This window comes from Tamandua tetradactyla, chromosome 4 (genome assembly GCF_023851605.1).
Source record: "Tamandua tetradactyla isolate mTamTet1 chromosome 4, mTamTet1.pri, whole genome shotgun sequence".
NCBI classification, from domain to species: Eukaryota; Metazoa; Chordata; class Mammalia; order Pilosa; family Myrmecophagidae; genus Tamandua; species Tamandua tetradactyla.
In genome coordinates, this window is record NC_135330.1 from 34,262,387 (window position 1) to 34,283,531 (window position 21,145).

At 37.5% G+C, this 21,145-nt stretch overlaps 1 pseudogene; it reads left to right on the forward strand.

The window, feature by feature from the left end:
- Positions 1 to 17,437: 17,437 nt before the first annotated feature.
- LOC143678880 (uncharacterized protein C3orf38-like) lies at positions 17,438 to 18,557 on the forward strand (annotated as a pseudogene).
- Positions 18,558 to 21,145: the final 2,588 nt, after the last annotated feature.

Below are 21,145 nucleotides of genomic sequence, written 5' to 3' on the forward strand. Positions count from 1 at the left end.
TTAAAGACTCTTTTGACCAAATAAAAGAACATACTAGAGGCACACAACACCAGATTCAAAGAGACAGAAGAAAGAATAAGTGGTATGGAGGCCAGGATAATTTACTTCAAAGACTCAAAATAGCAAATGGCAAAAAAGATGGAAAAAATTGAATAGGAACTCAGGGAAATGATAGACAAAACAAAGCATGCAAATGTAAGAATCTTTGGTGTCCCAGAAGGAGAAGAGAGGAGTAAAGGGCTAGGAAGAGTAGTTGGGGATATAACAGGGGGAAACTTCTCAACCCTCATAAAGAACATAAATATACAAGTCAAAGACACCCAAAGAACTTCAAACAGAGTAAATTGAAAAGGCCTTCCCCAAGGCACATACTAATCAGTCTGTCAAATGTTGAAGAGAAGCAGAAAACCCTGAAAGTAGCAGAGAAAAACAATCTACTACATACAAGGGAAATCAAATAAGACTGAGTTCAGACTATTCAACTAGCACCCTGGAGGCAAGAAGGCAGTGGTATGATAAATTCAAGATCCTGAAAGAGAAAGATTTCCAGCTAAGAATTCTGTACCCAGCCAAATTGTCCTTCAAAATTGAGTGAGAGATTAAAATTTACACAAAGAAATCTTGAAAGAATTTGTCAAAAAGAGACCAGTCTACAAGAAATACTAAAAGGAGTTCTGTGGGCTGAAAAAAAAGACAGGAGAGGGAGGTCTGGAAGAGGGCACAGGATTGAAGGGTACCACTAACTAAGGGTAATTTAAAGAGTACAAAGAGAAAGAGGGAAAACAATATATAGATCTGACAAATAAAAAAGATAAGACGGTGGAATCAAGAAATGCCTTTTCAGTAATAGCTTTGAATGTTAACAGACTAAACTTACCAATTAAAAGATACAAATTGTCAGAATAGATGCAGAAACATAATTCATCTATATGCTGCTTACAAGACACTTATCTTAGACACAAGAATACAAATAGATTGAAAGTGAAAGGATGGAAAAAGATTTTCCATGTAAGTTGTAACCAAAAGAAAGCAGGAGTAGCTATACTAATGTCAGACAAAATGGACTTTAAATGTAAAGACATCATAAGAGACAAAGAAGGACACTATAAACTAATTAACGGGTCAATTCACCAAGAAGATATAACAATCATAAATGTTTATGCTCCCAATCAAGGAGCTCCAAAGTACATGCGACGACATTGGCAAAACTGAAGGGAATGATAGATGTTTAAACAATAATAGTAGGACACTTCAATACATCACTGTACTCTATAGATAGAACAACCACACAGAAGATCAACAAGGAAATAGAGAACTTAAATAACTTGATAAATGAGTTAGACCTAACAGACATATGTAGGTCATTGTACCCCAAAGCACAAGGTTATACATTCTTCTTTAGTGCTCATGGGACATTTCCCAGGATAGATCATATGCTGGGGCACAAAGCAGGTCTTTATAAATTTAAAAATATTGAAATTATTCAAAGCACTTTCTCTCATCACAATGGAATGAAGGTGGATCTCAATAACCACCAAAGAACAAGAACATTCACAAATATATGGAGACTAAATAACACACTCTTAAATAATGAGTGGGTCAAAGAAGAAATTGCTAGGAAATCAGTAGCTATCTGGATATGAATGAAAATGAGCATACAACTTATCAGAACTTATGGGATGTGGCAAAGGCTGTGCTGAGAGGGAAATTTATTGCTTTAAATGTCTATATTAAAAAAAAAAAGAAAGTGCAAAAATCAAGGACTTAACGGCAAACCTGGAGGAACTTGAGAAAGAATAGCAAACTAACCCCAAAGCAAATAGAAGAAGAGAAACAATAAAGATTAAAGCAGAGATAAGTGAATGGGAGAACAAAAGAACAATAGAAAGAATCAATAAAACCAAAAGTTAGTTCTTTGAGAAAATCAATAAAATTGATGGGCCACTAGCAAGACCAACAAAGAAAAACAGAGAGAGAATGCAAATAAACAAAATCAGGAATAAGAAGGAGTATACCACAGATGATGAAGAAATAAAAGAAATCATAAGAGGATACTATGAACAACTATACACCAACAAACTAGACAACTTAGATGAAATGGACAAATTCCTGGAGACACATAAACCAGCTACACTGACTCAGGAAGAAATACAAGATCTCAACAAACCAATCACAAGTAAAGAGATTCAATTAGTCATCAAAAATCTTCCTACAAAGAAAAGCCCAGTGCCAGGGCGTCACAGGGGAATTTTATCAAACATTCCGGAAAGAACTAACTCCAATTCTACTTAAACTTTTCAAAAATTTTGAGGAAAAAGGAACTCTACCTAACTCATTTTATGAAGCTAATATCATTTTAATACCAAAACTGGGTAAAGATGCTATAAGAAAGGAAAACCAAAGGCCAATCTTCCTAATGAACATAGACACAAAAATTCTCAATAAAATATTAGCAAATCGAATCCAACAACACATTAAAAGAATTATACACCATGACCAAATGTGGTTTATACCAGGAGTGCAAGGATGGTTCAACACGAGAAAATCAATTAATGTAATACAGCACATTAACAAATTGAACAGGAAAAATCACATGATCATCTCAATTGATGCTGAAAAAGCATTTCACAAAATTCAGCATCCTTTTCTGATAAAAACACTCCAAAATATAGGAATCAATGGTAACTACCTCAATATGATAAAAGGAATATATGAAAAAACGATAGCCAGCATCAAAATCAATGGAGAGAGACTGAAAGCCTTCCCCCTAAGATTAGGTACAAGGCAAGGGTGCCCACTCTCACCACTATTATTCAACATTGTGCTAGAAGTTCTAGCTAGAGTAATAAGGCAGGACAAAGAAATAAAAGGCCTCCAAATTGGAAAGGAAGAAGTAAAACTCTCATTATTTGCAGGTGATATGATACTATACTTGAGAAATCTACAGCAAAGCTAATTGAGCTAATAAAGTCAGCAAGGTGGCAGGATATAAAATTAATGTGCAAAAATCAGTAACATTTCAGTTCACAAGCAATGAGCTAGCTGAGGACTCAGTTAAGGAAAAAATTCCATTCAACATAGCAATTAAAAAAATCAAATACATAGGAATGAACTTAACTAGGGACATAAAGGACTTGTACCTAGAAAACTACATAACATTGCTAAAAGAAATCAAATGAGATCTAAATAAGTAGAAAGATACCGTGCTGATGGACAGGAAGGCCAAATATAGTTAAGATGTCAATTCTCCCTAAGTTGATCTACAGATTCAACACAGTACCAATCAAAATTCCAGCAGCCTACTTTGAAGATTTACAAAAGCTAACTACCAAATTCATATGGAAGGTAACGAGACTTTGAATAGCTAAAAGCATTCTAAAAAAGAAGAACAAAGTGGGAGGATTAACATTTCCTGACTTTAAAGCCTATTATAAGCCACAGTGGTCAAAACAGCATGGTACTGGCACAAAGACAAAAGCATTGACCAATGGAATCAAATCAAGAGTGCAGAACCAGACTACCAAATCTATGGTCAACGGATTTTTGACAAGGCCCCCAAATCCTCTGAACTGGGGCAAAATAGACTTTCCAATAATTGGCCATGGAAGAACTGGATATCAATAGCCAAGAGAATGAAAGAGGACCCCTATCTTACACCATACACAAAAATTAACTCAAAGTGATCAATATAGGTCTTCTAAATGTAAGAACTAGCACCATATAGCGTCTAGAGAAAACATAGGGAAACCTCTTCAAGACCCAGTAATAGGAGGCAGCTTCCTAAACTTTACACCCAAAGCACAAGGAGCAAAAGAAAAAATAGATAAATGGGAACTCCTCAAAATCAAGTGCTTCTGCACCTCAAAAGTTTGTCAAAAATGTGAAGAGGCAGCCAACTCAATGGGAGAAAATATTTGGAAATCACATATCAGAAAAAGGCTTGATTTCCCATATATAGAAAGAAATCATACGATTCAACAACAAAAGAACAAACAATCCAATTACAAAATGGGCTAAAGATATGAATAGGCATTTTTCTGAAGAGCAAATACAGATGCTCAAAAGCACATGAAGAGATGCTCATTTTCACTGGCTATAAGGGAAATGCAGATCAAGACTACAATGAGATACCACCTCACACCTATAAGAATGGCTGCTAGTAAACAAACAGTAAGCTATAAATGTTGGAGAGGATGTGGAGAAACTGGGACACTTATGCACTGGTGGTGAGAATGTATAATGGTACAGCCACTATGGAAGTGTATGGCAGTTCCTTAGGAAACTAAATATCGAGCTGCCTTATGACCCAGCAATAGCACTACTTGGTATATACCCAGAAGAGCTGAAAGCAATGACACAGACATGTACACAGCGATATTCATAGCAGCATTATTCACAATCATCAAAAGAAGGAAACAAACCAAATGCCCATCAACAGACGAGTGGGGACACCCAAATTAATACTCTTGTGAAGCTTATGTAGGTAGTGGAGAAGCTTAGACTACCTATAGGCATGCCTAAGAGTTATTTCTGGAAGACCTCTGTTGTTGCTCAGATGTGGCCTCAGTCTCTCTAAGCCCAACCCTGCAAGTGAAATCATTGCCCTCCCCCATGTCACGTGGAACATGACATCCAGGGGTGAAAGTCTCCCTGGCAATGTGGGAAATGACTCCCAGGGATGAATCAAACCTGGCACCCTGGGATCAACAATTCTGACCAAAAGAGGGGTAAGAAGTGTAATTAATAAAGTATCAGTGGCAGAGAGAGTTCAAATAGAGTCGAGAGGCTACTCTGGAGGTTGCTCTTACACAATCTTCAGCTAGACCTTGCTACCTATCATAACGTGCCAAACCCCAACCAGGACTATTCCAGCCAATCCTAAAAACACCTAGGGCAATATATAAGATTCCACAAGAGTTCCAGGCACTAGAGTAACTTGCCAGAAACCTACACTCTCTGGATGGGTCCCTGGTCCAGATAAGTCCTGAAACCTAGTCTAGCCTCTCTCCAGAACATCAGATAATTCCATTTCCCTACCCCATATTAGTGACAGACTCTTCCAATATCAAAAATCTAGAATTGCTATAGCCCAAACAACCCTAAAGAGAGGTATGGAAAGATCAAAGTTGATGGTGGAATTATACATAGAAGACAGGACTTAACAAATGAATATGAATGATAAATCATTAAATTGATATCTCTTTTAGTCTCTAGTATTTTAGAGCAGCTATAAGTAAAAACCTAAAATTGTGAAATTATAACCCATGTCAAAGTCTGAAATATGTTCTACAACTAATTGTGGTGCTGTGCTTTGAAATTTATAGCTTTTTTGTATATATATGTTATTGTTCACAAAAAAAGAAGGAAAAAAGTCTATTGTGATGATAAAAAAGTATTTAAGGCTTCTAGCCTCCTATATTCTGGAGCAGCTAGAAGGAAAATATGAGAGGATCATATGGTAGCCCATGACAAACTCTGGGATCTGTCCTGTAACCACTTGTTGAAGAGTGCTTTGAAAACTATTGCTTTTTTATTTCTTTGCTTTGTATATACGTTATACTATATAATAAAAAAAAGTTTAACAAAAAAAAAGCATAACACAAATTCTGATAGAATTGAAGTAAAATAGGTTTGCCCTAAAAACAAAACAAAAAAACAAGCAAAAAACCTATAAAACTCTTAGAAGAAAACATAGATGTAAATCTTTGTGAACTTGGATTAGGCAATGGTCTCTTGACAGTAAAAGCTGAAGCTACAAAAGAAAAACTGAGAAATTGGGTACCATCAAAATTTAAAAGTTTTGTGCTTATGAAGAGAGTGAAAAGACAACCCATAGAATGGTAGGAAATTTTGAAAATCTTATATATGATAAGCAACTTGTATCAAGAATATATAAAGAAAACTCTTACAGCTCAATAATAAAAGGACAAATAACCCGATTTTAAAATGAGCAGAGGCTCTGAATAGAAACTTCTCCAAAGCAGATGTGTATTTCATGTAACAATAGCACATGAAAATGTGTTCAACATTGTTTTAGTTTCCTGGATGCTAAAGCAAATATCATGCAAACGTTTGGCATAAATAGCAAGAATTTATGGGCTCACATATCTGAAGTTGGGAGAAGTTCAAAATTAAGGCATCATCTCAAGACAATGCTTTCTCCCAGAAAACTGTGATGTTCTGGGCTGGCTGCCTGCAATCCTTGGTCCTTGGTTTTCTGACACATGGCAATGCACATAGCAGCCACTCCTGGCTTCTTTCTCTTCCACGTCCCGTTGACTTCCAGTCTTGTGGCTGCCTGTCTCTTTCTGCTGCTCTGTGACCTTTCCTATAAGGCCTTCAGTAATAGGATTAAGACCCATCCTAATTCAGATGGGCCACACCTTATTGAGCAACCTCATCAGTAGGTTCTATTTGCCAGGGTTCACCCCCACAGGAATGGATTAATTTTAAAAGTACACAACTCCAAGTCACCACAAACATATCTAACCATCACAGAAATGCAAACCAAAACCATAATGAAATACCACTTTACAACTGATAGGAGGGCTGTAATCAAAAAGACAAATATTAGCAAGTATGGCCAAGGATGTGGAAAAATTAGAACCTCCATACACTGCTAGTGGGGATGTAAAATGATACAACTACTTTGGGAAACAATCTGACCAAACACATAGTTACCATAGGACCCAATAATTCCATTTCTAGGTTTATGCCCACAAAAAATGAAAGCATGTCCTTACAATACCTTGTATGTGAATGCTCATAGCAGCATCTTTAATATAGCCAAAAAGCGTAAACAACCTAAAAGCCCATTAACTGCTGAACTGATGAAGTGTGGTATACTCATACAATGGAATATTATTCAGCTACAGAAAGGAATGAAGGACTGATTCATGCTACAACATGAATGAACCTTGAAAACATGCTAAGCAAAAGAAATCAGACACAAAGTGGCAGATATCATATGACTTTCTTTATATGGAGTTTCCATAACAGGCAAAATCCAAAGAGAAATAAAGTAGATTAGTAAGTGCCAGGAGCTGTGGGAGGAGAAAATGCCTGACTGCTAATGGGTCTGAGCTTTCGTTTTGGGGAGATGAAAACGTTCTGATATTTGATAATGGTTTCACAACTCTGTAAACATAGTAAAACCACTGAATTGTAGTACTTAAAAGTGTAAATTTTACAGCATGTGTATTATACCTCAATTTTTTTTTTAGTGAAAAAAACCTTTTGATGGGAGTAAACGCCCATATCTTGTCAAGCAGGTAGCTAATTGACTTTCTGGAACCAGAGAGGCTTAAGGCAAAGACACTGTTGAAACCTAATCAGAAACATATACCAAAATCACCTGAGGATCTTTTAAAATAGACAATAAGATCATTTTCAGTATTCTGATATAGTCAGTCTGGGTTGGGATCTGGGGATCTTTAGTGTTTGTTTTTTTTTTTAATTTCATCAGTGTTTGTATGCCGCATCTCCTCCCTACCCCTGAAATGTGGATAAGACTGAAAGTAGGATTTTATATATTCCTGGTATAGATGGGCTGGACTGCTCCAAAGCTAGGGGACATTAGAACTCAGAATCTGGAAATCCATATGCCTCTCATTGTAAGTCATATACCAAGGTTTCTCTTCTATACTGAGGTTCTTGTATATCATCTAAGAAAAATTGCTGTCCATCCCTCATGTTTTGTGAAAAATATTTACAAAGTATTTTGGTGGCTGATAATTTCTTTTCCCAATCTTATTCAATATCTCAACTGGGCAAGCCATGTAGGACATAGTCAATAAAAGTTATTTACTTTCCCTTGCCTATGTCAATTTATATCTGAGCCCCTAATCCTTTAGGAATGAATAGCTTTCCTTAATTGCTTTGGAATATGTCGAAGATAAAAGAAAATCAGAAAGGGTTAATATTGGCTAATCTAAATATAAATATGAACTCCAGTAACTCCCCATCACCGAAGAGCATTATGTAAATCTTCTGTTGCTAACAGCCTTAGTTTTGGCAAATACTAAAACACAAACTCTTGGGGGTTGTTCCAATAACAGTGGGTCCCCAGAAAAAGAAGAATGACTTATGGCAAGAACCCTGAGGAATACCTCAATCTGCCTCAGTCTGTGGCCATGATTTATTATCTCCTTATCTCAGTAATGACTCCCACCATTTGGTCCAGACCTACAAGAGACCATGTCTGACATTTTAGCAGAGAGAAGGGTATGAGCCATACTGTATCTATCTTGGGCTCACGAATAACCTAGATTACTTTTCTTCCCTGCAAGGTCATCAACTATTTAATTATAGAATGGAGATTCTGCATCTGTGGCCAGGAAACAAGTCCAGGTTTAATAAACCTGAACTGGCTGCCAGTTTCCAAGGACAATCAACAGCAAGAAGTCCCACTGCATGCTGTTCCAGGAATAGAGGGTTGATGAAAGACTCCATTCTGAGCTGAGAATTAACATCAAGGGATTGAGAGAACCTTCTCTACCAAAAGGGGGAAGAGTGAAATGAGACAAAGTGTCAATGGCTGAGAGATTCAAAACAGAGTTGAGAGGTTATCATGGAGGTTATTCTTACGCATTAAGTAGATATCACCTTATTGTTCAAGATGTAGTGGAGAGGCTGGAGGGAACTGCCTGAAAATGTAGAGCTGTGTTCCAGTAGCCATGTTTCTTGATGATGATTGAACAATGATATAGCTTTCACAGTGTGACTCTGTGAATATGAAAACCTTGTGTCTGATGCTCCTTTTATCTACCATATCAACAGATGAGTAGAACATATGGAATAAAAATAAAAATAGGGGGAACAAATGTTAAAATAAATTTAGTTTGAAATGCTAGTGATAAATGAAAGCGAGGGATAAGGGGTATGGTATGTATAATCTTTTTTTTTTCTATTATCGTTTTATTTATTTCTTTTTCTGTTGTCTTTATTTCTTTTTCTAAATCGATGCAAATGTTCTAAGAAATGATGAATATGCAACTATGTGATGATATTGAGAACTGCTGATTGTATATGTAGAATGAAATGATATGTTAATATTTTTGTTTGTTGTTAATTTTTTTAATTAATAAATAAAAAAATTTTTAATTAAAAAAAAAAGGAAGACTCCATTCTCCCCAAGTGTAACCTTACATTCATGAGTGACTACTGACAATGTCTAATAAAGACAACTACTAATACATATAGGCTTGGGTCAGCTGGGAAGAATGCCAAAATTAACTATCAAAATGATCCTACAAAAATCACTTCACATTTGTCTCCATTCTTCTTCGTATAAAACAACATGTCAGGCAGTTTGGTGTGGGCCTGTAAAGAAAGGGCAAAGGGGTGAATAAATTCCCCAAATTATTTTCAGGCCTAGAAATGCAGCATTCCATACTGTAAAATCTGTGTTTGGAGAATTTTCTGTAGCTATTTTTTTTTATAGCTAATACATATACATTGAAGAAAACTTATTTTTAAAAAATGACTCCCTTCCAGTCATTCCCCTCAATCCTCCAGTTTCTTACCCTGGGATTATGGTGCCAGACACTGTTCTAGGTCCTAGGGATAAAGAAGTGAGCAAAACAGCCCCTCTCCTCCAGTAACGTACATTCTAGTGTGGTGAGACAAAAACAGTTTCAGTACTGCGGTGGCTAAGTTCAGGTACCAACTTGGCCAGATGGTACCCACTTGTTCTGTTGCTGTGGACTTAAATCATCAGCATGTGAATTTCATTTATGGCTGATTATAGCTGTGGTTGGCTAAGGGGAGTGCCTTCCGCAATGAGTGATGTTTAATTTAATTAACTGGAGGCTTAAAAGGAGAAGTCAGAGGACAGATCATCCCAACCCAGCACAACTCAGCTCAGAGTTCAGAGCTGACACAGACCCAGATATTTGAAGATGCAGAAAGGAGTTACCTTGGGGAAAGCTGTTTGAACCCAGAAGCCTGGAAAGAAGGCCAGCGGACATCGCCATTTGTCTTCCTATGTGAGAGAAACCCAGAGGAAAGCCAACTGCCTTTCCCTTGAGGAAGATAAATTGTATTTCATGCCAGCAGCTTTAGCAAACTAAAACAGGTACTGACAAATTTAATGGAAAAAAATATATATATAAATAGCCATAGAAGGAGCAGCCATAACAGTTAAGTATAATTTCACAAAACTTAGGAAAGAAAGTATCTCAAGAATGAGGGAGTGGTCAGCCATGCCAAATGCTACTGAAAGGTCAAGTAAGATAAGGACAAATAATTAACCCACGATTTTGGCAAAGTGATGGTCATTGTTGTTCAGGTTTCAATGGATCTAAAGCAGAGATAGAATGGTTATATAACTAACCTTTGGAGATATTTTAATTAAAAATATGCAGAAGAGGGGGTGCAAGGGTAGTTCAGTGGTAGAATTCTCACCTGCCATGTGGGAGACCTGGGTTTGATTCCCAGCCCATGCACTTTCAAAAAAACAAGCAAGCAAAGAAACAAACAAAAATTCAGCAAATGGTGCTGCAATAATGGGATACTCACATGGGAAAAGAATGAAATGTGACCCCACCATACAGCATACAAACAAAAATATGCAGAAGAAAAGAAAAAAATATGCAGAAGAAGAATCAGAGCAGCAACTGGAGGGAACTGTAGACCGAGGGAAGTTTTCCTTAAGATGTTTGTGTGACATTTTATCGCACATTTGTATGACAATGAAATGGTATAGAAGAAAATAGAAATTAATAATTCAGGAAAGAGAAGGAAGTTTCCAGGTAAGATGGCAGAGTAGGGAGCTTCAACACCCAGTTTGTCCCCACCAGGGTAGTTGGTAAACAGCCAGGAGCTCTCTCAAACAACTATTTGAGGGCTTTGGAGATCAGAATAACACTGCATGCCACCCAGGGACGAGCAGAAGGAAGAGGCTGATAACCTGCAGTGAAGAGCTATGAGTAAAACTCTCCACACTGCAGAGGCTGTTGCCTATCCTCCAGGATCCAGTCCCTAACTGGAAATAAAAGTCCTCTTCCCCAAGAACAAGGCTGGGGCAGGGACATGGCTGGTCACTGATCATGGCTTTTGATTGGTGAATTTGGGATGCTGGGTCCTGGATCTGAGTACAGCTACAGTTTCAACCATGCAGACAAAAACAGCATGCAGCCTCTGTTTCAAACCTGCCACCAATAGGAGTGGAAGTAGGGCAAATCTGAAGTCATAATGCCTTCTTAGGGCTGTGGAGAACAGTTGCTGAAGGGTGGTGCTTCCGGAAGAAAAGAGGATGGTGCATGGCCCAGCACTGTTTACAGCTTTTGATTAGCAAATTTAAATTGCTGGGTCCAGGCTTGGAGCTAAACTTTCAATCTGTCCTAGACAAAAGTGGCTGGAAGCCTCTATTCCAATCCTTTCCCCAAAAGGGTAGAGTCAGTTCAGACATAAAGGCACAGTACCACTTTAGTAATGCAGGGAATCGGTGGCTAAAGAGTATTCTCTGCTAGGTAGGCCGGGAATGCACGGATTTGTGGAATCATCAAAGAGAAGTTTCGCATCCTTCCACGACTTTTCCTGGGGGCAATTTGGAACCAATCAGCACCTCCTTCGTGGGCCCCTCATCCTATTTGGACCGGGAAATACAGACTTAAAATGGTCCCAGAATTTTCCCTCAAGACTAAAGCAGCTAGAAACAATGAAAGGAGTGTTTAAAAACTATGAAGCAAATGAAAAACAAATAGAACAGGTCAACACTCCCAGGGAAGGAAGAAAGAAAGAGAAGTTTTCTCCTGGGGGTGAATTAATTGCACAAACAGTACAATCCCAAATATGTACCATATATCCACAGTGAGAATCAGATGAGTAAGAGCTGGAAAAAAATCGATCAGTTAAACCCAAGATATTCTAAAGGGCCATAATAAATTGAGCCAAATGTCAAAGAATTACCTTAGTATAAGGCCAAACAACAAGAAAACTCTAGGCAAGAGAGAAAAACTGAATTCCAAAGTAAACTCATCAAGATAATCAGATGCCTAGACACCAGCAAAAAAAAAAAATGCAAGCCATCCTAAAAAACAGGAAAATATGGTCCAGTCAAAAGAACAAATTTAAACTTTGACAGAGACACAGAATTTTGGAAAAATAATCAAAGATGTTCAAACAAATCTCCTAAATCAATTCAAGGAGAATAAAGGAAAATATAACTAAAGAGATAAAGGATATTAAGAAGGCAGTGTTTGAGTACAAAGAAGAATTTGAATACATAAAAAGAAATATAACAGAAATTATGAGAGTGAAAGGCACACTTAAATAGATTAAAAATACATTAAAGGGTGGGCCACAGGGGCTCAGTAGGCAGAGTTCTCGCCTGCCATGCCCGAGACCAGATTCAATTCCCAATGCCTGCCCATGGAAAAATAAATAAATAAATGCATACATTAGAGGCAAATACCTCTAATTTGGCATTATATAAGATTCTACAAAGGTTCTATGCTCTAGGGTAACTGTCCAGAAACCTACAACCTCCAGGTGGGTCCCTGGACCAGATAAGTCCTAGGGAGTGCAGAGGGTCTCCTATAACATAGTATCGACAGCCCTTCCAACATGAAAAAATTAGAATGAGCATAGCAGAAATACCCCTAAAGAGTGGAAGAAAGATCAAAGGTGATGGTGGAGCAGAGAAGGTAGGGTTTAACAAGGAGTATGATTGCTGAATCATTATATTGATATTTCTTTTAGTCTCCAGTACCTTAGAGCAGCTAAAAGTGGAAACTAAAATTTTGGAATTGTAATCCATCCCAGTCTCTGAAATCTGTTCTACAGCCAATTGTTGCAATGTACTCTGAAATTTATTACTTTTTGCTATTTTGCACAAAAAAAAAAAAGAAAAGGAGAAGGAGGAGTATAACAGAAGATAGGATTTAAGAAATGAATATGGCTGCTGAATCATAATATTGATAATTTTTTTTGTCTCCATGTCTTGGAGCAATTTGAAGAAAAAAATGTAAAACTGTGGAACTATGACCCATACCGAGCTTTAAAATCTGTTCTACAGGGCAGTGTGACAGTGGCTCAGTGGCAGAATTCTTGCCTGCCATGCCATGGATCCAGGTTCAATTCCCAAAGCTTGCCTACGCAAAAAAAAAAAAAAGTTCTATTATGACTTGTTAAAATGTACTTGGAAATTTCTTGCTTCTTCACACATATATTTCACAATGAAAAATGTTTAAAAATTTAAAAAAAAGCAAACACTAAAGGCATACAACAGATTTGAACAGACAGGAAAAGAATCAGCAGGGTAGAGGACAGGACAGTTGAAATCTTAAGACAAAAGAACAGATAGAGAAATATTGAGAAAAATGGAACAGGATTTCAGTGATTTCAATCAAAGCACAAATATATGCATCGTGGGTGCTGTAGATGGAGAAGAGAAGGGAAAAAAATATTTGAGGGAATAATTGCCAAAAACTTTCCAACTCTTATGAAAAACATAAAATATATCCAAGAAGCACAACATACTCCAAATGGAATAAATCCTAATAGACCTACTCCAAAACACATACTAATCAGAAAGTCAAATACCAAAGATAAGGTGAGAATTCTGAAAGCAGCAAGAGAAAAGTGGTTCATCCCAAACCAGGGAAGCAAAATAAAGCAAAGTGCAGATTTCTCATCAGAAACCATGGAGACAGGAAGGCAGTTGTGATGGTTTGAAGGGATTTTTGTACCCTAGAGAAGCCATGTTTTAATCCTAATCAATCTTGTGGGAACAACGGTTTCTTCTAATCCCTATTCAGTACTATAGGTTGGAAACTTGATTAGGTTATCTCCTTGGAGATGTGACTCAATTGTAGATATTAAACTTAATTAGATGGAGATGTGTCTCCACCCATTCCCCCATGAGTCTTGATTAGTTTTTCTGGAATCCTATAAAAGAAGAAGTATTTTGGAGAAAGCTGCAGAATGCTGCAGAACCACAAAGCAGAGAGTCCACCAGCCAGCAACTTTTGGAGATGAAGAAGGAAAACACCTCCCAGGGAGCTTCATAAAGAAGAGGCCTGAAGAGAAAGCCAGCAGCTGCCACTATGTTTCCCATGTGCCCTTCAAGCTGAGAGAGAAACACTGAACATCATCGACCTTCTTGAACCAAGGTCTCTTTCCCTGGATGGCTTAGATTGGACATGTCTATAAACTTGTTTTAATTGGGACATTTTCTTGGCCTTAGAACTAGCAACTTATTAAATTCCTCTTCTTAAAAAAACCATTGTTTCTAGTATACTGCATTTCAGCAGCTAGCAAACTAGAACAGCAGTGGGACAATATATTTGAGGTACTGAAAGAGAAAAACTGCCAGCCAAGAAATCCTTATCCAGCAAAGCTGTCCTTCAAAAGTAAGGGAGAGTCTAAAATATTCACAGATTAACAGAAACTGAGAAGGTCCATCAACAAGAGAGTTAGCCTACAAGAAATACTAAAGGGAGTTCAACAGCCTGAAAGGAAAAGACAGGAGAGAAAGGCTTGGAATAGAGTAGAGAAATGGGGTGATCAGTAAGGGTAACTAAAATGGTACAAAAGAGTGACAAAAATTAGATATGACATATAAAAAACAAAGGATAAATTAGTTGCAGTATTATCTATACAGTAATATCATTGACTAGTAATGAATTAAACTCCATCAAAAGACACAGATTGGAAGAATGGATAAAAAAAGTATGAGAAGATGGTGACATAGGGAGGTACAGAATTTGGTTTGTCCTCCAGAGCAGCTAGTAAATAGCCAGGAAGACTAGAACAATTGGTGGAGGAACATCAGTGACCAGACACACAGCATACACCAGCCTGGGCCAGGTGGAATGGCTGAGACCCCACACAGAACTGTAAGTCCCCCAAGCTGTGGAGGCAGGAGCCCCTCCCCACAGGCACAGTAAGCTGGTTCCCGAGGGGAAAGGAAACAGATTTTACTACTAGCAAGTGCTTGGCTCAATCAAGCTTCAACTGCAGAATTAACAAATTCTGACCACTGAAAATAGGCTCCAGCACAGATAAACCTGAAATAAGCACTAAAGGGACTAGGAGTTTTTGCCTAGGCAGAGAGGGGCAGAGCTGGAAGAAATAAAAAAAACAGAAACTTTATGAGTTGGAAAGCACAAAATACTGGAAAAGACCTGGGCCTCAAGAAAGGGGGGCACATAGAGCCTGGAGAACCACCTACCAACTTAAGCTACCATAGAGCACATAGAACCACCTACCAACTTAAGCTCTTGATTGACAAACCCAAGGATCAGGGGTCTGGCTCTGAAAAGGCTTTTTTTTTTCTTTTTTCTCCTATTTAACAGCTCATTGGATACAGGTTTTAGCATTGCCACAGGCAAGAGTGAAATTAAGTTTCTCTGAGAGACAAATTAACTAGTCAGATGAAAGGAGTTAATTCCCTAAAGGGTTTGTCTTCCCCAAAAGAAAGGTGGGGCCCAGCTCAAGTGGAATCTCTACTTCAAGGAATTCAGGCCCCAGGGACTTGAAAACTGAAGCAAGTAAAGCCATCCTATAACCTCTCAGCAATGCCCCCAGCAGGGAGAGTTTGCTGAAATTAAAGGTACCACATCACTTTCAGCTGGTGGGAAGTTGCAGGCAGGCAAGTGCTATATGCTGGGCAGGATAGGAAAATTACAAGGTTTAGAGGCTTCATAGGAAAATTTGACAATCTTCTGAGTCTCACTCTCAGGAGAAATTGATGCTGGCTACACTTTCCTCCTGAGACGTGAGCCTGTCTGGTCTGTGAAAATCTGACTGGTGTCTATAATATCTGAAGAGACCCTTGTCAAAAAGAAAAAAAAAAGCCACCATAAAGGAAGGACAAGAAACAGGGAAACATGAACTGAAAAATTCTGATCAGTTAAACAGATCCTATGCTAGAAGTCTAAAATGAGTTGAACTGAATGTCAAAGAACAGATAGAGAAAAAAGCCATACAGCAGGAAAATCCTAGGTAAAAGTGTGAAAACAACCTCCAGAGTAAACTAATTAAGAAAATCAAATGCCTAGCAGCCAGCAAAAAATAATGAGTCATACTAGGAAAATCAAAGATATGGCCAAGTCAAAGGAACAAACCAGCACACCAAATGAGATATAGGAGTTGAAGCAACTAATTCGGGATGTTGGAAAAGACACAGAAAATTTAATCAAAAATCAAATCAATGAGTTGAGGGAGAAATAAAGAAGATGTTGGGTAAACAGAAGCAAGAATTTGAAAGTTAGAAAAAACAAATCATAAAACTTATGGAAATGAAAGGCACAGTAGAAGAGAAAAAAATACTGAAACCTACAATAATAGATTTGAAGAAGCAGAAGAAAAGGTTAGTGAACTAGAGGACTGGACATCTGAAACCCAACACACAAAAGAATATATAAGAATAAGAATGGAAAAATATGAGCAGGGTCTCAGGGAATTGAATGACAACATGAAGCAAATGAATATATGTGTTGTGTGTGTCCCAGAAGGAGAAGAGGAGGCAAAAGAAGGAGAAAGACTGATGGAAGAAATAATCACTTAAAATTTCCCAACTCTTATGAGAGACATAAAATTATAGATCCAAGAAGTGCAGGGTACCGCAAACAGAATAGATCAAAATAGACATACTCCAAGACACTTTCTAATCAGGTTGTCAAATGTCAAAGAAAAAGAGAATTTCAAAAGCAACAAGAGAAAAGCAACCATTACATACAAGATGTGTTCATTTGTAAGCTGCTGGAATGTGATATACAAGAAATGGAAAAAATTTTATAAAAGGGAATTTAATAAGTTGCAAGTTTAGAGTTCTAAGCTATGAAAATGTCTAATCTAAGGTATCCAAGGAAAGATACCTTAATTCAAAGAAGGCTGATGGGTAAGTACCAGCTCTGTCAGCTGGGAAGTCAGGTGGCTGGCATCAGCTGGTCCCTTGCTCATGAGCTCCATTGCTTTCAGCCTCTGGTACTATGGGGATTCCTATTTTGCTTCTTTTGGGTTGTCTTTCATCTCTTGGGTTCCCTTGGCTCTCTCTAGATTCTAGCTTGCTTAACATCTCATGGTGTTGTTTGCTGGGCTCCAAGCATCTCCAAACATCTGTGTCTCTGTGCTCCATGTGTTGGCATCTGCGACAGTTCTGCTCTGAACTTTCTGTTGGCTCTGTCATTTATGACTCTCTCCAAAATGTCTCCTCTTTTAAACGATTGCAGTAATCTAATCAAGACCCACCTAGAATGGGCAGAACCACTTTGCTATGGAGATAATCTAATCAAAAGTTTCCAACCTGCAGTATTGGATCAAGATTAAAAGAAATGGCTGCCTACAAAAGAGTGGCTCAGGATTAAAATGGCTTTTCTAGGGTACATAGTATTTTGCAACCATCACACAAGAGAAGTCCATTAAGACTACTTGTGTTGCTAGAGTGGCAACGTTATTGGCGTCCTCCTCTTCCCCTTATTTTGGGGTCTAGATGCCAGGGCTCAGCTAGCCAGAGATGGAGGGCTGTCGCAAAATGCTCGGCCTGCTGGACAACGACCAGATCATAGCCCTATGTGACACTATCACCAACTTGGCAGCTTGAGGACCGCCAAGATGCCATTGATGCAATATTAGTTTACAGTCAAAGTGTAGAAGAACTTTTGAGGTGTAAAAAAGTCCACCGAGAAGTCGTATTTACGTACTTGGCAGCTCAAGGAGTTATTATACCTCCAGCTACTGAAAAACACAACTTTATTCAGCATGCAAAAGATTATTGGAAAAAGCAATCAAAACTGAAATTGAAAGAATCACCAGGGTCAGTTACAAAGACAGAAGACATTCAACTCTTTCAACAAGTAAATAGATCTTCTAGTTATATCCTGAACCATTGTTCTGTGTGAAATTCTTTAGATAATACCAGATCCTAGGGAACATGCAGGGGAAAGAAGATTTAAAAAGTTGAAAAAAATGGTTTTCGTTGATTAGGATAAGAATTCTGTCATTGGTTCTTTGAACTTCTTAATTCCCAGAATCCTTTTCTGGGACTGCTTCAAGATGATTGGGGGCCACAGCACTTCTGGCATGATGTCAAACTTAGATTTTATTACAATATATCAGAACAAAATATGATAGACTACCATGGGGCAGAAATTGTGAGCTTTCATTTACTGTCACTAGTGAAAGAAGAATTTCTTTTTCTCAGCCCCGATCTAGACTCTCATGGATTGAAGTGTGCTTCTTCTCCCCATGGGTTAGTTATGGTTGGAGTTGCTGGGACTGTTCACGGAGGAAACACTTGTTCGGGAATTTTTGAACAAATTTTTTGACTCATCCCCTGCCCTTTTGTAGAAAATACCTGGAAAATCAAATTTATCAACCTGAGAATTATTGGAGAGGGTTCCCTTGCTCCTGGAACATTACAGAAACCATCCATTACAATTGAGCCAAGTGATCTCGAGGCCTTTTATAATGTAATCAGTTTATGTGGTACCAATGAAATACGATTTAATGGAAAGCAGACATTGGATAGTGGAACTGGAGACCAAGGTTAATGTAGTGGAAATGAGGCATTGTTGAACAAAAGAGAACTGAGTTTACCTCTAAAGCATTGAGCACCATACATCATCCTAACAAGTCTTCTATACAGAAACTTCCAAATTCTACATCAGTAATGTCTAAGTTATTAGACAGGTGTGAGGACAGACATTTTGGTTGAAATACCTTTCTTGACTACAGACTGACTCTTAAGTGATTCTTCCCTATTTCTACCCGATTTGAGGCAAATGTCCTGAAAGTTTAATGCAATTCATCAACCATAAATCCCACTTTAGGTGTAATGGCTAATGGTATGCCTTAGAAACCAGCTAATGTTTTTATTTTACTTAGCGACTATTATATCTGTACTTTGCAGATGGGAAATAATAGTGTTCTTATTCCTCTCAAGTTTCTTATTTACTTTTATCTCAATCTAGAAAATTGGATGTTTTACAAATGTATCTTACTGTATTGTTTTAAAAAGATTAAATATTGTAGAGATGCTTAATGTGAACTCAAAATTCTCATTTTAGAAGACTTGAATGACATTCTTAATGCAAAAAAATCCAATCATTTTAGCAGATGGAAAAAAATTTACTTTTTCTCTAAATAATTGAGGAACTTTTTTTTCAGTTATCTGTTGTAGTTCAAGCTACAACAGAAATGTTATATCTTATATAACATTTTCTGAACTAATTTGGGCAATGATAAATACTACCACTAAAACAAACCTTATTCTAATTTAGATTTCAGTTAGCAGCTCATACAAAGAACATACTGTTGAAATGTTTTAAAATTTGTGCCAGTTCCTAACTTTTAAATCAATTACTGTTCTTCCTCTTGATTGATCTTAGAAGAGGTGACAAAAAGCCCACAAATTTATGTGTACATACATAAATACATAACACCTACATCATAATTTTAAAGTTACTAGGAGTTTTTCACCTCTAACTTGTGTTATGAGGTTTGAGTTACAAGGTTGAGCTGTCAGATTAATTACATAGTGGCATTAAAGTTTAAATTCCTCATCACCCAGCAACTATTTGCTGATCCTGGATTTAGTTAGTAATTTTAATTTATAAAATTGCTATTTGAAAAAAATTTTCAACTGGAAAATTGTGATAATGTACTGTATGTGTTTTATCTTTAAATCTGCTCATGATCAAAAAGGTGACTGATAAGAATGTTGGAAGCAGGAGGAGAAAACTGGTGTTTTTTTTGTTGTTGCTGTTTTTAATACAATTCCATTTTTGAGGATTGCAAATCAATACGTCCTAAAATAAGAACTTAATAAAGGAGGAAAGTGCCTGTTACCTGCAAAAAAAAAAAAAAAAAAAAAAAGACTATGTGTGGCTAACTCAGCAGAAACTATGGAAGCAAGAAAGCAGTGGCATAATATATTTAAGATTCTACAAAACAAAAACTGCCAACCAAGGATTCTATATCCAACAAAATTATCCTTCAAAAATGAAGGGGAGGGGGGCGGGCCGCGGTGGCTCAGCGGGCAAGAGTGCTTGCCTGCCATGCCGGAGGACCCCGGTTCGATTCCCGGCCCCAGCCCATGTAAAAAACAAACAAACAAACAAAATATAATAAAACAAGAAGATGTTTCCCTTTCTTCCTCCCTTCCTTCCTTCCATCCTTCCTTCCTTCTCTCTGTCTTTCCTTCCCTTTAAAAAAAAAAAAAAAAAAAAAAAAAATGAAGGGGAGGAGGAATAAGGGGGAGATTAAAATATTTTCACACAAACAATCTCTGAGAGAATTTGTGACTTAGAGACCAGCTCTGCAAGAAATACTAAAGGGAACACTGCAGGCAGATCAGGAAAGGCAGGAGAGAAACGTCTGGAGAAGAGTGTAGAAATGATGACTATCAGTAAAGGTAGAAAGAGAAAAAAATGAGATGACATATAAAATAAAAAAGACAGGGTGGTGCAATGGTGGCTCAGTGACAGAGTTCTCACCTGCCATGCTGGAGACCCAGGTTCGATTCCTGGAACCTGCCCATGCCTAAAAAATGCAAATGGTAGAAGACAGCACTACCATTACAGTGATAACATTAAATCTTAATGAATTAAACTCCCCAATCAGAAGACACAGAACAGCAGAATGGATTAAAAAACAGGACCCATCTATATGCTGTCTACAGGACACTCATTTTAGACCCAAGGACAAAAATAGGTTGGAAGTGAAAGGTTGGGAAAGATATTTCATGCAAACAACAATCAGAAAACAGCAGGAGTAGCTATACTAATATCCAACAAATTAGACTTCAAATGTAAAATAGTTAAAAGAGACAAAGAAGGACACTATATATTAATAAAAGGAACAATTCGACAAGAAGACATAACAAACATAAATATTTATGCACCAAGCCAGAGTGCTCCAAAACATATGAGGCAAACGCTGAAAACATTGAAAAGAGAAACAGAAACATCTACCACAATAGTTGGAGACTTCAGTTCCACACTTTCATCAATGAACAGAACATCTAGACAGGGGATCAATAAAGAAACACAGAATTTGAATAATGCAATAGATGAACTAGACTTAACAGACATTTATAGAACATTACACCCCGCAACAGCAGGATACACCTTTTTCTCATCTTGATTGATACAGAAAAGGCAACTGACAAAATCCAGCATCCTTTCTTGCTTAAAACACT